This window comes from Peromyscus eremicus, chromosome 14 (genome assembly GCF_949786415.1).
Source record: "Peromyscus eremicus chromosome 14, PerEre_H2_v1, whole genome shotgun sequence".
NCBI classification, from domain to species: Eukaryota; Metazoa; Chordata; class Mammalia; order Rodentia; family Cricetidae; genus Peromyscus; species Peromyscus eremicus.
In genome coordinates, this window is record NC_081430.1 from 16330931 (window position 1) to 16348248 (window position 17318).

Consider the following 17318-nt stretch of genomic DNA (forward strand, 5'->3'; position numbering starts at 1 on the left):
AAAGAGAAGGAAGGAAATAAAGATATATATATTTAGAAGATGAAACACACTTCTCCAGGTTCTGTTGCTCCTGTCCCCTGTTCCAGATAGAAGTATGTGTTACCCATGTTCCAGGCTTGTTTCTTTAGATAGAGCTAAAAGAAGCTGCAGGTTGCATATATGCCTAAGGGCCTGACTCCAGAAACAGTCAGACTGGGAAGGGAAGGGACTAGTTAATGCTCATGTAGCTTCTTTTCTTTTAAAAAAACTGTAATCAGTCTGTGTATGTAATTTGGAGAGCAATGTAAATTTGGATAAGGTTTGTTTATAACTGGGTACTAATGTGGGAGTATTGTGCTAATGAAGGAGTCAAGAGGGAGGCAGAGGCTGCTCTTTAATGGATAGTTTGTAATAGGAGTTATTGTGAGACACAGCAATTTTACTTAACAATTAGACCATTAGTTGGTTTGTGAAGCCCTGTTATATTTTTCTACAGCATCTTTTCAGTCATATTAGATAGAGATTTGGCCTAGGTTTTAGCAAGAGTTATGTGGATTCATGTAGCAGTTGTTTCTTTCCCATAGAAAGCATCTACAGGTGCACTGGGTGATACTAAATGTCACCACAGAGTACAGGAACAGCAGATGTAATTGCCTTTGTAATGAGAGGCAATGGGTAGGTGTTTTTCCTGGGACTGTGTTACTAAAGGTGGCTCCTCCTTACATGAGGTACTGTGTCTTATGCTATGCCTTACTCACGGCCAGGAGTTTGGAGCCTGGATTTTCAAAATGAATTATGTGAGACAACTCTGGAGTTCTCCGACAAATAGGCAGTGCAATGTAATAGGAAAAGAGCAGACTAAAAGTTTAATAACCCATGATGGAGTCTTGCAACTCAATAGCTATTACTTTATGAAGGTAAAAAACTCTTCTAGTTTTAACAGTAATATCAAATAATAGTATATATCCTCTTTTATTATAACCCTTAATTAAATTAATATAGAAAATGTAAAATTCATCTCCTGGATTATAGAATCAAGTAATTATTTCTATTACCAACAAGTCAGTAAAACATTTTAGAAGTTCTTGCTTAATAATCAAGCAGCAAACTGATCTATACACGTGAATCTAAAACATGAACAAGTATGAACATAAAGAGGTAGCTCCAAATGGCTGGGCAAAACATGAAGAAGGAGGATACAGATTTTAAAGAACAACAACATTACTGTATAGTATTTGGAGACTAGAGACATACATAGGAATGATAACTACAAAACTTAAGACACAATTTGCCTCTGCAAGAGAATGAAGGAAAGAGATGGAGCTACTAAGGAGATCTGCACTGCGTGGGGTGGGGCTTTAATTATAGTGACATATTTGACTTCTTAGTCTAGGTTGTGGCACATGGGCACTATTATTTACTATACCTTTTTATAAATCTGTTAAGTTTTAAATTGATTTCTTTTCTACTTCCATTTCCTCTACATTAGAAGAAAGTGAAATCACATGAAACATCATCACTGCTTACTAATTCAGTAATACCTTGCTGACACCTTATTTATAGTTTCTCAATGAGTCCATCAACATCAATTCACTTAGACAAGATGATGTGGTAGAAATATTCATCATTAAGTTCTTACCAAAGCGTTGTTATCAATAATTTTGTACCCTGATATATCAAACTAGACAAAAATAATGCCCACTCATGGAAAGTTTAGATGCTCTCCTAAAATGGCACATAAAATTAGTGTGTAGACTGCTCTCTAATAAAAATCCACCTCTATCTCACTTCAAGAAACCCCACACAGAGACCTTGCAAATTTTTGTGATTTTCATATAATGAGAAGACTTAAGTGAATCTTTGAAAATCGCTATAGCAGAGATCCAATGGTACTCAACATTATGGCGAAGGAGAAGAGGTGATGATTGGAACAGGGACTGATGACCAGGACAAACATCAGTTGAGACAAATTCTGTTTAGGCTGCTTGAGTGATGTTCATGTGCTGTCACTAACAGTCAGAAGCACAGAAGCATATCTGGTAAACCAGGAGAGACAAAGTACAGTTGCCTGAGAAAGCACCTACTACATAGTAATTCTGAAACATGGGGTTCATTTCCTTTTCTTTAACAAACTTTGTCTCTTTGAGTGATGGTAACTCAAAAGCATCTAGCAGAATAGACCCAAGCTTCCTTTTTAAACATCTTAAGCCCCCCTCTCTCTGTCTCTCTCCCTCCCTTCCTTCACTTTCTACTTTTCTGTGTAGCCTTAAACTCACAAGGTAGCTAATGATGACTTTGAACTTGTGATACACCTGCTTGTACCATCACACCCAATTTTATGGAGTTTTTCATGTATGATAGACTCTATCACTCTCCACTGAGCAGCATCCTGACCTTCCATGTCTCTTTCTAGGAGCTTATACGAACGCAGTTACTTCTCATTCTGAACAAAGAAATACATCCAATAAAGAATCACTTGAACTTGACATGCTACAGGTATTAGACGATCTTTATGCTAATCAGAGCATAGCCTACAAAAAGGCAAAGGGAAAAGTAAAAGTAGAACCATGAGTCAGAGACTGGTTCATTAGAATGCCTGACCTTTAGCTATGCCTCATTGGCATTTTCTTCCAGCAAAATATGACCACTTATATTAGACACCATGGGATCACATACCCGCTGTAGTTACTTCTGCTTTTTGCAAATGGGGTTGCTCAAACTAGAAATAAGAATCATATGTGATATCTAAGAGTGAGCTTTTTAAAAGAACCAAAGGTATGTTCCAATTTCAATGAAGAATGACAGTGTCAGTCAAATATTTTCACACATACACAACTTTTTCATTACGCTTATTGCATTAAGTCTTAAAGGAAACTGTGCTTTGATGTGTATCATTGATTTTTATGTCAAAAAATTAAAATACTATATCATGGTGGTATTTATTTCTATTATCAAATACACACCTTGGAAGTATTTTTACACACCAAGGTGTTGAAATGACGAATTATTGATAAAGGTTCAAGTTGGCATCATCAAATGCTGCTAATAGATATATAATCTGTAGATAGCAGTTTGACAGTGATATATAGTCTATACAATCCTATATACCTTTTAATGTGGCATATCCATTTCTAGGGATGTACAAAAGTATATAGAGGATGTTAGTGAAACAATAGCTCAGCAACACAACAACAGGGATAATTTGAATTAAAATTGATACTGCACTGGTTAAATGTGCTGGTACAGTCAAAAGTTGATTTTTTTGTTATATAATTAAGAAATGAAATAGACCACACATATCTTATACTGATGGATTATTTGTATATAAACAAATAAAATGAGCAAAGTTAAGAAACAATTTACATGGAATATTCACACACGTGCACACTTGTTTATTCATAGAATATTTCTTAACTATTCCAGAAATAGTTGTTTATTCTTGGAAAGCAGATTAAAAGTGAAAGCAAGAAGTATAACTGTTCATTGTATAGACCTCAGAATTATTTATTTCCACTATATCATGTATTATATTTCTACTTAGGAATATTATTAATGACGTTGGAAAGGGCAATACATAATGTGAATTTCATTTTCCTGCCTAAGTTTGAAACAGAATAAAAATAAAATAGACAAATGAACAATGTACTGTAGGGTGATTATCAAACTTGTATGCTGGTGCTCCATCCCTGAAATAGACTAAATAGTCAACCAAAGAAACCTTTGGCAAACATAGGAGTCCTATAGGAGTCATTTAACCAGAAGAGGCCTGTGTTTTATGGATAGGGTAAGTTTGAGTTATTTCATGATCTAAGTGGGATCTGATCTTTAGCCTATATTCTTATTAGCAAGGCCCCTTGTTCTCTTCTAACCTGCAGTGTTTCCTTCCATAATTCACCCCAAGTAATAAGAAAAGTCATAATTAAGTTCTTCTGTGAACAAAAGATTGAAAGGAAAATTAAATGGCATCTTATATTGTGGAATCAGTCTCACTCCCAACACGGAACTAACCTAATTTAATGTTTATCCATAAACAATAGTTCTTATTGTCAACACATGGTTCTTAAACACTGCTCAGTAGATAAGCTCATGTTCAATGTAGCCACCGTGTTGGTCTGGGAGTATCTAATATGTGTACTGTCTTGGAAGCAGGGTTTTGAAGGAGAGTCCCTTCCTTACATGTTTTAATTTCACTGTCATAAAGATGAGACAAAAGAATCTCTTGCCTGAGAAACATGGCAGATTCCTTGTTTGTAATCCACCTGCCCTTCTTTCCATTCGACTAAAACATTGTCTTCAATGTGGGTCTCAGACCAACATGCCCCTCGTTTGCTTGCCACCCTAACTACAAACACATCAGGGTGAATCTAGTTACTCCAGTCTTTCCTCTGTGGTGATTCAATGTGTGGGGAAAAAGATAGAAGATAATTGTGCTTTTTCTTTTTTGCCTCACATATAAGCTAGATAAAATTCTTCCAAAGCATGTTTGAGATCTCTGAATCTCCATCGGAGTAGCATTAGAATGACACCAGATGTTCTTGAAGTCATCCAAGCAGGGACATTAAGTATTAAAACTATAGTGAATTTCAGTTCCAGAGTTGGCATGTAAGGATATTAGACATTGCCAATTCATTCTAAGAAGAAGTAAAATCCCAAACAAACTGAATAATAAACAATTCTTCTGGCATTCATCAGAAAAATGAGATCACAGGGCAAACTGCCTCCCTCCAAATTGGCAAGAAAAACAAGTAGATTAAAAAAAAAGCACTACTTCCCAGAACAAAAACCCATTAGTGGAAACCCACTTCAGGAACTAGTTTTGGATCAGGGAAAATAGTTCATAATTTCTGAGAATAAGTGAGAAAAATTCCCAGATACCCAGTTGTGGGAGGTGGGGCATAGCTTTTGAGTTTTATATCCAAGAACTTTCCTAGATTTTGACAATAATTAGCAGAAATAAAGTAAAATATAAAATAAACACACACACACACACACACACACACACACACACACACACACACACACACACAAACTTGCTTGCAGGACAAGGGTGGAAAATAATGTTCCAGGAAATTTTGTTTTGCTTTGAGAAACAGGCTTATGATAGTCTGACCTGCTGGGGGGTAAACAGTCATCTATGTGAACTTCAGACTTTACTCAATGGGACAGAGTCTATACTGTAAACCTAGCCAACTACATGTACTGGTGATGTCATAAACTCTACTGTAGACCTTGCCAACTATTTGTGTTCTTGAGGTCATAAACTCTAGGAAGAACATATTACTGTCATATTCTTAAACCATCATAATTCCCAACTATACTCAAAATATTTTTTCTTACATCCATAGATATATGTAGCTCTCATACATTATCAAAGAAGCTTCTTTATGCAGCAGAAAGAAACCATCATAGAAACCCATAATTGGTCAAATGCACAAAAGGACTGACTGAGTTTTGCCCACCCATCTCTAATAGATACATCTACAATACCACCTCTATACTCAAGGCCTAAGGAACATCGAAAAGAGGTTTCAAAGATAGTAAGAGCCAGAGAGAGGCAAGGACATGTGATACAAGATAGTGTCTTCTATATAAGCATGGGGAATTGGATCCATGAAATATTAAAAATATGCTTGATTCAACAAGACCAGCACATGATAATAATAGTTGGCATCCCAAGGTGGATGGGGGAACTAAAGTGCCATACCTAGATGAAGAGCTACTGGTAATTAATGCCTGAGAGAGGGAGAATCAGTCTTCCCCCGGGATAGGGTCCCTGATATATGTAGTCAATCTCAAATAGATAGCCCTAAACAGATGTATATATCAGAAAAACTAAATGGACTCAGTATGTTGTATTTATTATCTATCTATCTATCTATCTATCTATCTATCTATCTATCTATCTATCTATCAATCTATCCCACAGACGCATATACATAATAATAAAGAAGAGTTCATGAGATTGAAAGGGAGTAAGAGTATATAGGAGGAGCTGGAGTGAGGAGAATGTGGGTAGAAATGATGTAATTTCATATATCTGTATGAAATTATCAGTAATAATAAAATAAATGCTTAATAAAACAAAAGTCTACTTAACTAGGACATGGAATACCCACTTCCACCTCTACCCAGCCATCCCTGCAATGGAAAGGAAATATCCACCTCAACATACACACATCTTCCCACTGCCACTTATAGACATCGTTTCCTGTAAAGGAAAAGAGATATTCATGCCTTGAACTACCTTATGAGGGTCTGTGGAACTGGGAAGTGCTGGTGAAGCTTGGCACCCGGGGACACGGTTTCACAAAAGGCTGGGAACTAATCACAGGAGGTAGAATGTACCTCTCTTTGCACACTTTTATGTCATAATATGAAAAGTCTTTGTACCACAGAATATATCTAGTACATCATGTTGTGTGGTGGTTTTAGTTACAATACCCCCCATAAGGCTCACAGATTTAAATGTGTTCACCAAGGAATGAGCTATTAGGAGAGGTGGCCTTGTTGGAATCCGTGTGGCTTGTTGAAGGAAGTGTGCTACTGGGGGTGGGCTTGGAAATTTCAATTGCTCAATCCAGGCCCAGTGTCTTCCTCTCTTCCTGCTGTTTACCAATCCAGGTGTAGAACTCTGGGCTCCTTCCCCAGCACATGTCTGCTTGTGTGCTGCCATGCTTCCTGCCATGATGATAACGGACTAAACTTCTGAACCTGTAAGTCAACCCAAATTAAACGTTTTCCTTTATAAGAGTTGCTGTGGTCACAATGTCTCTTCACAGAAATAAAACACTGGCTAAGACATGTGGCTTTCATCAAAAACCTATAAGGCATACCAAAAAAGCAACACAATTTAGAGATTCAAGAAGCTTCAGACACTCAGATACAGCAGAGGTGTGAGAATTATTAAACCAGGAATTCCTTGGAGAGGAAGATAGGGGAAGAGGTGGAAGGCTGAATGTTCTGACAGTGACTTGATGAGTCATTTATTCTGAGTGTAATATACATGCGGGCCCTGTTGTCATCATATTTTAAGCCTACCTTTCCTAAATCATCTCTATCAACAGTGAAGTTTATATCTGAGTACTATGTGTTCTGTCCCAAGTACATATATTTCAACAATTCTTGAACATCTAGGCAAAGGGTGGGTATTTATTTGTCCAATAACCTGAATAAAAACCAATATTGCTATTTTGTATACAATCTCTAGCTTATTATATTGCTTTGGTGACTATAAATAATACTGAAAATTCAAACCACTGCAGTGATTTTAATACTATTTCTTCTGAGTCTCAGAGAAATATTAAGGGGTTGGGGGAAAGGCAGAGTATTGAATCTTTCATCTCACTGAGGTCTAGAGGCTTGATTTCCCTATAGATCTAATTTCTTTCAAGCCTGGAATATTTGAGCTAGCTGACTTAAGATGACAAGAAGATATATTGAAATTTAGAAAGCTGTGGTCTCTTCAGTGAGCATTCCTGGGCAGATTTACTTCTTGCATGCCAGGCAAAAGAGTATTTAAAGAAAGTATATGTTTCTGTGTTAGATTTGTTACTCTGCAGAACACAAGTTAACTCTCTGGCATACACTTCGTCAGCACCACCAGCCTGGCTGAAGTGAAAGGAACAGTGAAGAAGCCACAGAAGTAAATGGGCCACCCACACTGGACAGTCTAACTCCTTTGACGAGTAAAGACAATTCTGCTTTTCATTAGCAAAGCTTATATGGAGAAATTTGCTGTTGAGGAGAATTCTATTTATCCCCATCTTCTCATATTTGGAAAATTCAGGCCCAACTTTGCAACACATGCATGATCAATGTTCTTTAAAACTAACCTCTCAGGCTTATAGTACAGGCTAGGATTTCCAGCATTTGAGACTTTTACATCCTTCGTTTTCTTGTCTATTCAGTTGTGAACTGTCACAGTGCTCTTCCTCCTCATAGCTGAAGAAATGACACACACTGGGAGTTCACAAGGCAAAAAGCATAAATAAGTCACATATTTACTTTGTAATTGTAACTGAATGCAAAATCTAGAGCCTGTCTCTTTCTCAGCATTGTCGAATATACTGTTTTGGCCTAAAAGAGAAGTAAGCTAGAATAGAGGAGGTGGTGTGAAACAGATTTCCAAGGAAGGCAGTTTCTAATATATCAGAAAGGAAAACTAAAAAATCTTTTTAAAATGCAATTATTCTTTTATTTATCTTGTGTGGGTGGGGTCATGTATGACAAAGTGAGGCTGTGGAGGTCAGAGGAGCACTTGTGGAAGTTAGTTCTCTTTTTCCACCATGTGGTTCCCAGGGTTTGAATTCAAGTCCTCATACGTGGTGGGCAATGAGGCCCTTTACCTGCTGAGCCGTATTTCAGGGACCGAATCCTTTAAAAAAATGTGAGTGGATATACAGTTCTATTCTCCAGATTCAGTCCTAACGATAGCTTGTGTTTCTTTTACCAAGTGCTTTTCCCAATCCTCCAGAATTTTTTAAAAGTAATCAAATCTAATTAAGTCTGTTTGCTTTAGCATCAGAGTGGCCGTTTGATGCCCCAGAAAGATACACTAATTGTAGAGAAAGGGGCTAGGAAACAGAAGGAAGTGAAAAAAAAAAAAGGTTATTGTTGAAGAAACTTGCAGATGAAAGAGGTGTCAGGACCCGAGGCTAGACTGGAGCCTTGGAATGTTACATTCCTGGAATGAAGATGTTGCTAGTCTCAGAGGAGGCACTCTGAAGTCCTGACCTATTTGCTCCCAAGAATGACCATCATTTCCTGCAGTTCAAGGTACAAGCTCCCATGCTCACAGAATCCTGAATGCTGAAGGGTACTGACTGCAGAGCAACCTGCATTGCGTCAATTTGTGGTTTAATTTTCCTGCTGCTCTCTAGAGACTCTATTTCTATACTGCAGCAGCCTCTTGCGAATATTAAGTGATAAAACTTGCTGTATTTGAAAAATGAGTCATACCCACTGAAGATTTCATGCTAATTAGCTGCATATAAAACCCAAACTTCTCTAGAAAACCAAATGCCCCTCACTCTAATTCTATCAGGTGTTAGAGTTCTGTTTTCACCACAGAGTGAAATATACGGAGTCTTGTTTTCAGTATACACCTCCATGTTACTGTTTTCTTCAATTTTATAACATTTAGGAATGTTTTAGCTTTAGCTGGAAAGATAGGAAAACCCATGTCAGGCAATTCCATGAGGCACCAAATTTCTTTCTGATCAGCAAGATGATATTTTACCTTACGGCCAAAATTATGACTCCAGTGCATTAATAAAAGGAGAAATCTTGTATTTTATTCTTCCTTAGTACAATAATCTCATGAAATCAGGAGGAATACAGCTAAGAACACGAGTGCATGAATGCATGCATTTGTGTCTGTGTCTGAGTTTTGTTTGCTTACTTGTTTATTGAGGGTGAAAGGAGCACAAAATAGGAAGTTGATGGAAGAAAAAAAAAAAAACCTACCCAGGGCCAGCAAAATGTTCAGTGGTCAAACAGCTTACTACACAACCCTGAAGACCTGAGTTCCATTCCAGAGCCAATGTCAAGGTGGGAGGAGAGAACCAGCTCTGTGAACTTGTCCTACGGCTTTCACACATTTATTTACACACACACACACACACACACATATATATATATATATATATATATATAGAGAGAGAGAGAGAGAGAGATCTGTAAATTCCATTAATCTAGAGAACCCTGACTAATACTCAGGAAGATTTCTCCTGAAGAGCATTTGTCTCTAAAAACTGACACCCTTCAACTGGACTAAATGTAAGTATACAAAGTGAACATATAATTGGAAAAAGAAATGGGGTTAAAATAAAGAAAAATGTAAAATGTTCATCTAATATTTTAACTCTTAAAATTCCATAGATACACAGCTAAAATTTCCTCACTCACCAAACATTTCAGTGTGTTTGGGGTAGGGTATGCTGAAAAGCTCAGAAATCTGGATCTTGCTGGCCATCAAATGCTAGATTTTAAAAAGGTCAGCTATTGGGACTGAAGAAATGGCTCAGCTCTTGCAGAGAACCTGAGTTTCATTCCTAACACCCACAGCCTCCTGTGATATGGGTTCTAAGGGATTCAATGCCCTCTTTTGGCCTCCATGGGCTCTTGTACACTCATGGTGCATATAAACTCATGCAAGTTCACACACATACATAACTTAAAACCAACTTTTAAATAAGGTTTATAAGGACATAAAAGGTTGTCTCTTTGCTTCTTCCTGTAAGAAAGATCATGTTTTTCTCCCCAAGTATCTCTGAATGTAAATACAGACTCACCAGGAATAAGACCCAGGCAAGTCAGTCCTAGGAAGGTGAAGGCATCTCTTCCTTGAGTCCAAACTAAGGATTCGTTTCCTGTTTCAAGCTTTATCATCTCAGAGTAAGTGACAATAGCAAGGTCTACTCCCATATAGAAATATCCTCTTCACCCTATAGTCTCAAGAGAACATGCATAGAGTGTAGAGATCCTTCCCTAAAAGCTGTACATAGGCAGTAGATCATAGTAAATAGCAGTTTGTGGATATCCAAAGCTGCATGTGTAAAAACAAAATTTTGTCATTTTTTTCCCAGAAAAATATAGCTTACAGAAATGTTATTGTTCTAGCTATATAGATTGCATTTCCCATGGTAGCCCCAAATACTTTATTATTGTAGTTGCAGCTTCTCAAATACCTCCTCTAATTATCACCTGTGATAACAATTTACAGGGCTGAAAGGTCCATGTAGTGACTCACTTCAAAATCCCAGCTTCTACAAAAACATAAAAAAAACTGCTTGTAGTTTCTTCTTCCTTGCCTTCCCCACACATTATGTCACTACTATCCGTGTTTTTAAGAATTCTGAGAACAAGAATTTGCAAAATGCAATATCAAGGTCCAACATGTATTAGCACTTTATTGTCAGTCTCTTAAAGAAGTTTGCTAGAGAATAGGAACTCAGCACTGAGTTGGTGAATTCCTTCTGTATTTCTCCGGAGATTGCTGTTTTTCTCCTATACAGTCAGCAAGTGACATTTCTAGAGAATACCCAATCCAATGTCAGTGGAATAATTATAATAGCAAACTCCTAATAACTATTATTACGTAGCTCATGATCCACATGTTGACTTAGTCTGTAGACAACATCATGACAAATACAACCACTACCACCAAACACACACACACACACACACACACACACACACACACACATTCTGAGAGATAAGGGCTATTGCCAAAGCCAGAGAGATTGAATGATTTTTGCAGATCATGTACAAAGAAGTAACAGAATAATTCAACCTAGACAATTTGGCCCCAGAGTTATCACTTCAGTTTTCTACTTTAGTGTTTCCTAAGACTGGATATCACACGGTTTTCCACACATTCTGATCTTAAAAGTGGCAAAATTAACTTCAAGTGCCTCAGCCTGGTTCCATAGATGATACTATAGATTTGCAGCAGTCCATTTCAGAAGGAATGGTAAGGATGCATGTGATCTCTCTGTTTGCATTACTGATAGTCAGCTTATAAAGGCCACCATTTGTGGAGAACTTGTTGTGTCCTAGACGCTGAATTAACTGAGTTTGACAAACAATATCTTTTAATTTTCACATGCCCTTGAAATAGGTATCACATTTTGCTAAATAGGCAACTAGGGCTCTGAGAAGTTTAGTACATTGCTGAGGGCCACTTAGATATCGAGTCTTAGAAGTAAACTCTGAACCAGGTAGATAGATTGAGGACATTGCCAATAATATGATATAATCTCCTGGATATGGTTTTCATTCTAAGAATATTAAATTAGATGTGAATCTTCAGAGTTTAATGAAATGAAACTATTAAAATTAGTTTGAAGAGTGAAAATTTACTTTTGTTTCACATAGAAGACTCCTTGAGTTTTCCCATACAATTTTATTTTATGGAATTTAATATATCATATCTAAAATGAATGTAGAAGAGGAAGATTCCTCGACTGCTGCTTTCTAAAATATGAAAATTCTGTTATGTTTTTTTTTTACACTTTTAGATTCATTGCATGAAATTTGAGATTGTACTCATTGCCTCCTTGGTAAGAGCCCAAATTTACATGCATGCATTGCAGTTTGCTATGAAAACATTATTCTTTGTTGTATAATTACTTTGACCCAGGATTCAACAAATAGAAACATGTTTATAAGATTGCAATGCTAATTTACATGAAATGGGAAAGCTTCCAGTGTTAAATATTTAACAAAAGGAATATGATATCAAGAATAGCCAGCTATTTTCCAAAGGAGTCAAAATAGCATCAATACGGCTATTATGCTAGTAATATCTTTATATTCACAGGGTTGTCTTATTTAAAGAATCCACAAGACATGTTTTTATTTACAAGGCATTTTTCTCATTACAGACAGGGACTCCAACATAAGGCAACAAAAGATATGCAGTAAAAAGTACTGTGTATAGTGACAGAGCCCAGTGTAGTGTGAAGACCATCAGCATTAGATGACATTTATAGAAAGCAAGCATATCAAAATCTTACAGTTATTTTTGTCACAACGGGATTACAGTGCTTGGGTTTATGTGCCTAAATTGGCTGCAAGAAGGCAGTGAGAACAAACTAAGAGTTTCAAAAAGCTATTTTCAAATGGTTTATTGGCACACATTCTCTGCTCCCAGTACTGTTTCCTCAGGAGCCACAAAATCAGCACAGTAACTCATTAGAGCATATTTTTGAATCCAACGACGGAAAAGATGTAAGACAGAGCCTGTGCTCTTTTTCCTTCCTGGCTAGAGTGGTGCTTAAGATGTGGACTTTAAGCTCCACAATACACACACACACACACACACACACACACACACACACACACACACACACACACACACAAACTATGTATATGATGTATATGTATATTTCATGCATACATTACCTGCACAGGCTCTTTAAAAATCTAGTGTGTTTCAAACATTGTTAGTAGGAACATAACTTAATACAAACACTTTGGAAATGGTTTGGCAGTATCTACTAAAGCTGGATGTCTGCTCATTCTGTGTTTAGTAATTCTACACCTAGAAAAAGCCTCCATCAAATGTGTTCATATTTTATAAGATGACACAAGGTCCGCACATTTGTAATTTAGTTTTATCTGTTTGAGAGTTTCATATATGAGTTGTACTTACATCAGTTCCACCCCTTCATCCCCTACCAACTCCTTCTATGGCCTTGTTTCCTCACAAATATATTACCATTTCTTAATTATTGTTATTGTACAGACAACACACACATACACACATACACACAAATATAATATGCATCTTAACCTGTTATGGTTTTCTGTAATGGTCTCTATCAGCTGCAAACAAAAGCTTCTTTCAATGACAGAAGAGAGCTAAACTTATTTATAGGTATGAGGATAAGTATCACTTCTTAGAAAAGCTTCAAACTAAAAGATGAATACGCTTCAACAGTTAAATGAATAACGTGCAATATTCATACATTAAAACTGAACAAACCATGACTGCACAAAACATGGATGAATTTTAGGAATATAAAATTGAGTGAATGGGCCAGGTGGTGGTCGTTCATGCCTTTAATCCCAGCACTTGGGAGGTAGAGGCAGGTGGATCTCTGTGAGTTTGAGGCCAACCTGGGCTACAGAGTGAGTTCTAGGAAAGGCACAAAGCTAAACAGAGAAACTCTGTCTCAAACAAACAAACAAAAAAATTGAGTGAATGGAACCAGACAAAAATATCAAAAGGCATACTATGACTCAATTTCTCTATTGTTCAAAACCAGAAAAACCTTGTGTCCCAGTAACTTCTATTGCTGGAATAAGACATAATGATCAACGCAACATATATAAGAAAGTGTTTAATTTGTGCTTACAATTTTACAGTGTTATAGTCTGTGATAGTGGAGCAAAGGCATGGCAAGAGAGACAACTGAGAACTTACATCTTGATACACAAGTAGGAGAAAGAGAGAGAGAATGACTCAGAATGGAGCGAGTCTATGAAAACCCAGAAGCCTATCCCAATCTCCTCCAGCAAGGAAAAACCCCCTAATCCTTACCAAACTGTTCCACTAACTGGGAGTCAAGTGTTCAAATACATGAATCTCTAGAGGCTCTTCTCATTCAAACTACCACATTCTACTCCTTAGCTCCCATAGACCTGTGGCCATATCATAATGCAAAATACATTTAGTCCAAGTTCAAAAGTCACCATAGTATGTTACAGTCTTAAAGTCCAAAGTCTCCTCTGATAATTAAGCAATTTTCTTAAAAAGAAAAAGAAAAAGAAACTAAAGAGCAAACTACATATTCCCCACATACAATGGCATAGAATATATATTACCATTCCAAAATGGATAATGGCACATCATGCAGAAATACTGGAACAAAACAAGACCACATTCTAGCAATTCAAACCTCAAAACTGTCTGATGTCAAAAGGCTTAGATAACTCCACCCTTCTCACTTTGTTGTCCATAACATACTTAACTCTCTTAGGCTCATTCCACTCCCAGGCTGCTGTTCTCCTTTGCAAATATCCAACACCTGTCACCTCTAATATCTTGCAGTCTCCAAAGCAATCCAGGCTTCACTTTCACAGCTTCACACAACTGCCTCTCAGGGCTTCTAGTCAGTGACTCCCCTGCCACATGTCTAGCATCAGAGGCTTTCCTAGCCATGCATGAAGATTCCATAATCTCTTTACTCCTGTCTCCTTCATGACTGGATAGCCAGAACCACGTGGACAGCACTACCAAGTTCGCCTGCCCACTTAGGGTGGAGACTACCCCACAACACTTGCAGCAACATTTGTTTGTTGTTGCTTTTTAGGAGCAGAAATTTTGTAGGCATTTCATTTTTGCAAGTTAGAAGCTTAACTTGACAGGATCTTGCCCTGATCTACTCCCTTTATTCCATTTCCAATCAAGCCTCTCCTTAATGTTCTCATCTCTTTTATCACAAACTTTGGTTCCAACCTTAAAGTTCACGGTAGTATTGTTTTTCCTTTGACTGTACATTTTGCATGTCTTTTTTACTAACTTGTTCTTTTTTTTTTCTATAGACCTGTATAAGAGTGATAACCATATAACATGACTAATAACCACAGGATAGAATCAACATTAAGCTACATTGAAATCTCCTCCACTGAGGAAATTAGTCCACTACTTTTAAATTTAGCCGCAGGCAAATACCTATGTTAAAGGCAAAAGACAGCCACAATCTTTGCCCAAATATCACAAGATAGGCTCCTAACTATTCTTTCCCTTGACATCTTTTGATTTGTACCTCAACAGTCCACATAGCTCTCAGCACGGTCTTCCAACTCTTACTAGGATGGCCCATTAACTCTGCTTGTACCATCAAACTGATTTTCTAGTTCAAAGTCCCAAAGTCTTCCACATGCCGTCAAAAAAAGACACATGGTCAGGTCTGCTACAGCAATAGCCCACCCCTTGGTATCAACTTCTATCTTAGTTTCTTTTCTATTGCTATGATAAGACACCATTAAAAACCCAACTTATAAAAAGAAAGCATTTAATTGGGGGCTTACTTACAGTTCCAGAGGACTAGAGTCCATGGCTATCATAGCAGAGAGCATGGCATTAGGCAGGCAGGGATGGTACTAGAGTAGTAGCTCATTGCTTGCATCCAGGTCCACAAATGAGAGAGAAAGAGAGAGAGAGACAGAGAGAGAGAGAGACAGAGAGAGAGAGAGACAGAGAGACAGAGAGAGAGAGAGAGAGAGAGAGAGAGAGAGAGAGAGAACTTGGAAGACAGAAAGATAACTAACTTGAAATGGAAATGACTTGGGCTTAACCCCAGTGACACATCTCCTCCAACAAGGCTACATCTCCCAATCCTTCTCAAACAATTCCACCAAATGGGCATCAAACATTCAACATATTCCACATATTAGCCTATGGGGGCATTCTCATTCAAAGCACCACAGTGCTAGAGAGCATGCAGAGCTAGTTTCAGGAGGACCTGTTCCCTGGGATTTAAGAACAATGAACCATTTGGGATTTCCCATACCAGCCATTTCAACCTTCTATGCTGAGTGTTTTGCCAAGATACACTTCATTTGCAAATCTGGGCTAAACCAAAATTCTTTGGGATATTATGGGGTGCATGACATAGGATAGGGCTGTGCCTCATGCCTAAACTATGATGAATGACATTCTCTCTCTCTCTCTCTCTCTCTCTCTCTCTCTCTCTCTCTCTCTCTCTCTCTCTCTCTCTCTCTCTCTCTCTCTTCTGAGACATGGTTTCTATGTGTAATGGCTCTGGTTGTCCTGGAACTGGAACTTGCTCTGTAGACCAGGCTGGCCTGGAACGCACAGACCCACCTGCTGCTGCCTCCTGACTGCTGGGATTAAAGGAGTGCACCACCACTGCCTGGAGATGAATGACATTCTTACATTTCCCAATGCCCATGAAATATCTCCTTGACAATTCCCAGGGTGGAATTGGGAGGAAAAGCAAGTATTAACTGCTTTAACATGGAGAATAGTACAAATATTGTCTTCTACACTAAATTTGCCTATAAAGGCAAGAAACACAGAATTATTGAGATTTTTTTCTCCTAATAAAATTTTGCAAAATTAAAGGGGAGTGAGATGGTACAGTGTATGCGAAATATGTGACGGGGAAATATTGTCCTTGTAGATACCAAGAAGTTACCTGCAATCAAGAAAGAAGTAAAGAAGTTGGAAGATAAAAATGGCTATGAAGCCAGCTACCTTTGGAATAATGTTACTTTCAGTTTAAAAATCAGAGAATTAATGCAGAAATTGAAACAAAGCACAGACTGGAAGAAAGACAAAGAGCAAACCCCAGTAAGGAAGAAGAAGGAACTCCAGAGGACAACAGACTCTTCCATGAGAACAGAAAGTCTTGATGCTGTGAATTAAGCGTTGGACTGGTGACTCCGAGTTCTCCCTGGTAACAAGGGCAGTAGACACGATTAAGCAAAAATCTATTTTCTTTTGGGAGATCCTTCCGATTGTAGTAGTTCCTATCTCATGAACACTGTTGTAAAGTGAAGGAAACTTCTTACCTTCTCTAGCAGTTACAGTTTTGACTCAGTGCTAATAATACTTCAGGTTTTGAAACAAACATGTGCCTTCTTTTTCCAAGTTCCATGCTTTGCAAAATATCTATAATCCTGTCACAGCATTCAGTGTCTAGTTCTTCAGTTAAGACACAAAACTTAAACAACAAAAAAAAGTAAAAAAAAAAAAAAGCGAAAATAATCCTGATAATATATTTTATTAAGTATAATAAATTTTAAACTACTATCATTTGGGTATGCTAGTTATAGAAAAATATGGTTAATGAAAATGTATTTTA

The 17318-nt window shown here is 37.5% G+C and overlaps 1 pseudogene; it reads left to right on the forward strand.

The window, feature by feature from the left end:
• LOC131924566 (sentrin-specific protease 2-like) overlaps window positions 1-16879 on the forward strand; it is a 93665-nt pseudogene extending 76786 nt beyond the window's left edge.
• The last annotated feature ends 439 nt before the right edge of the window (window positions 16880-17318 follow it).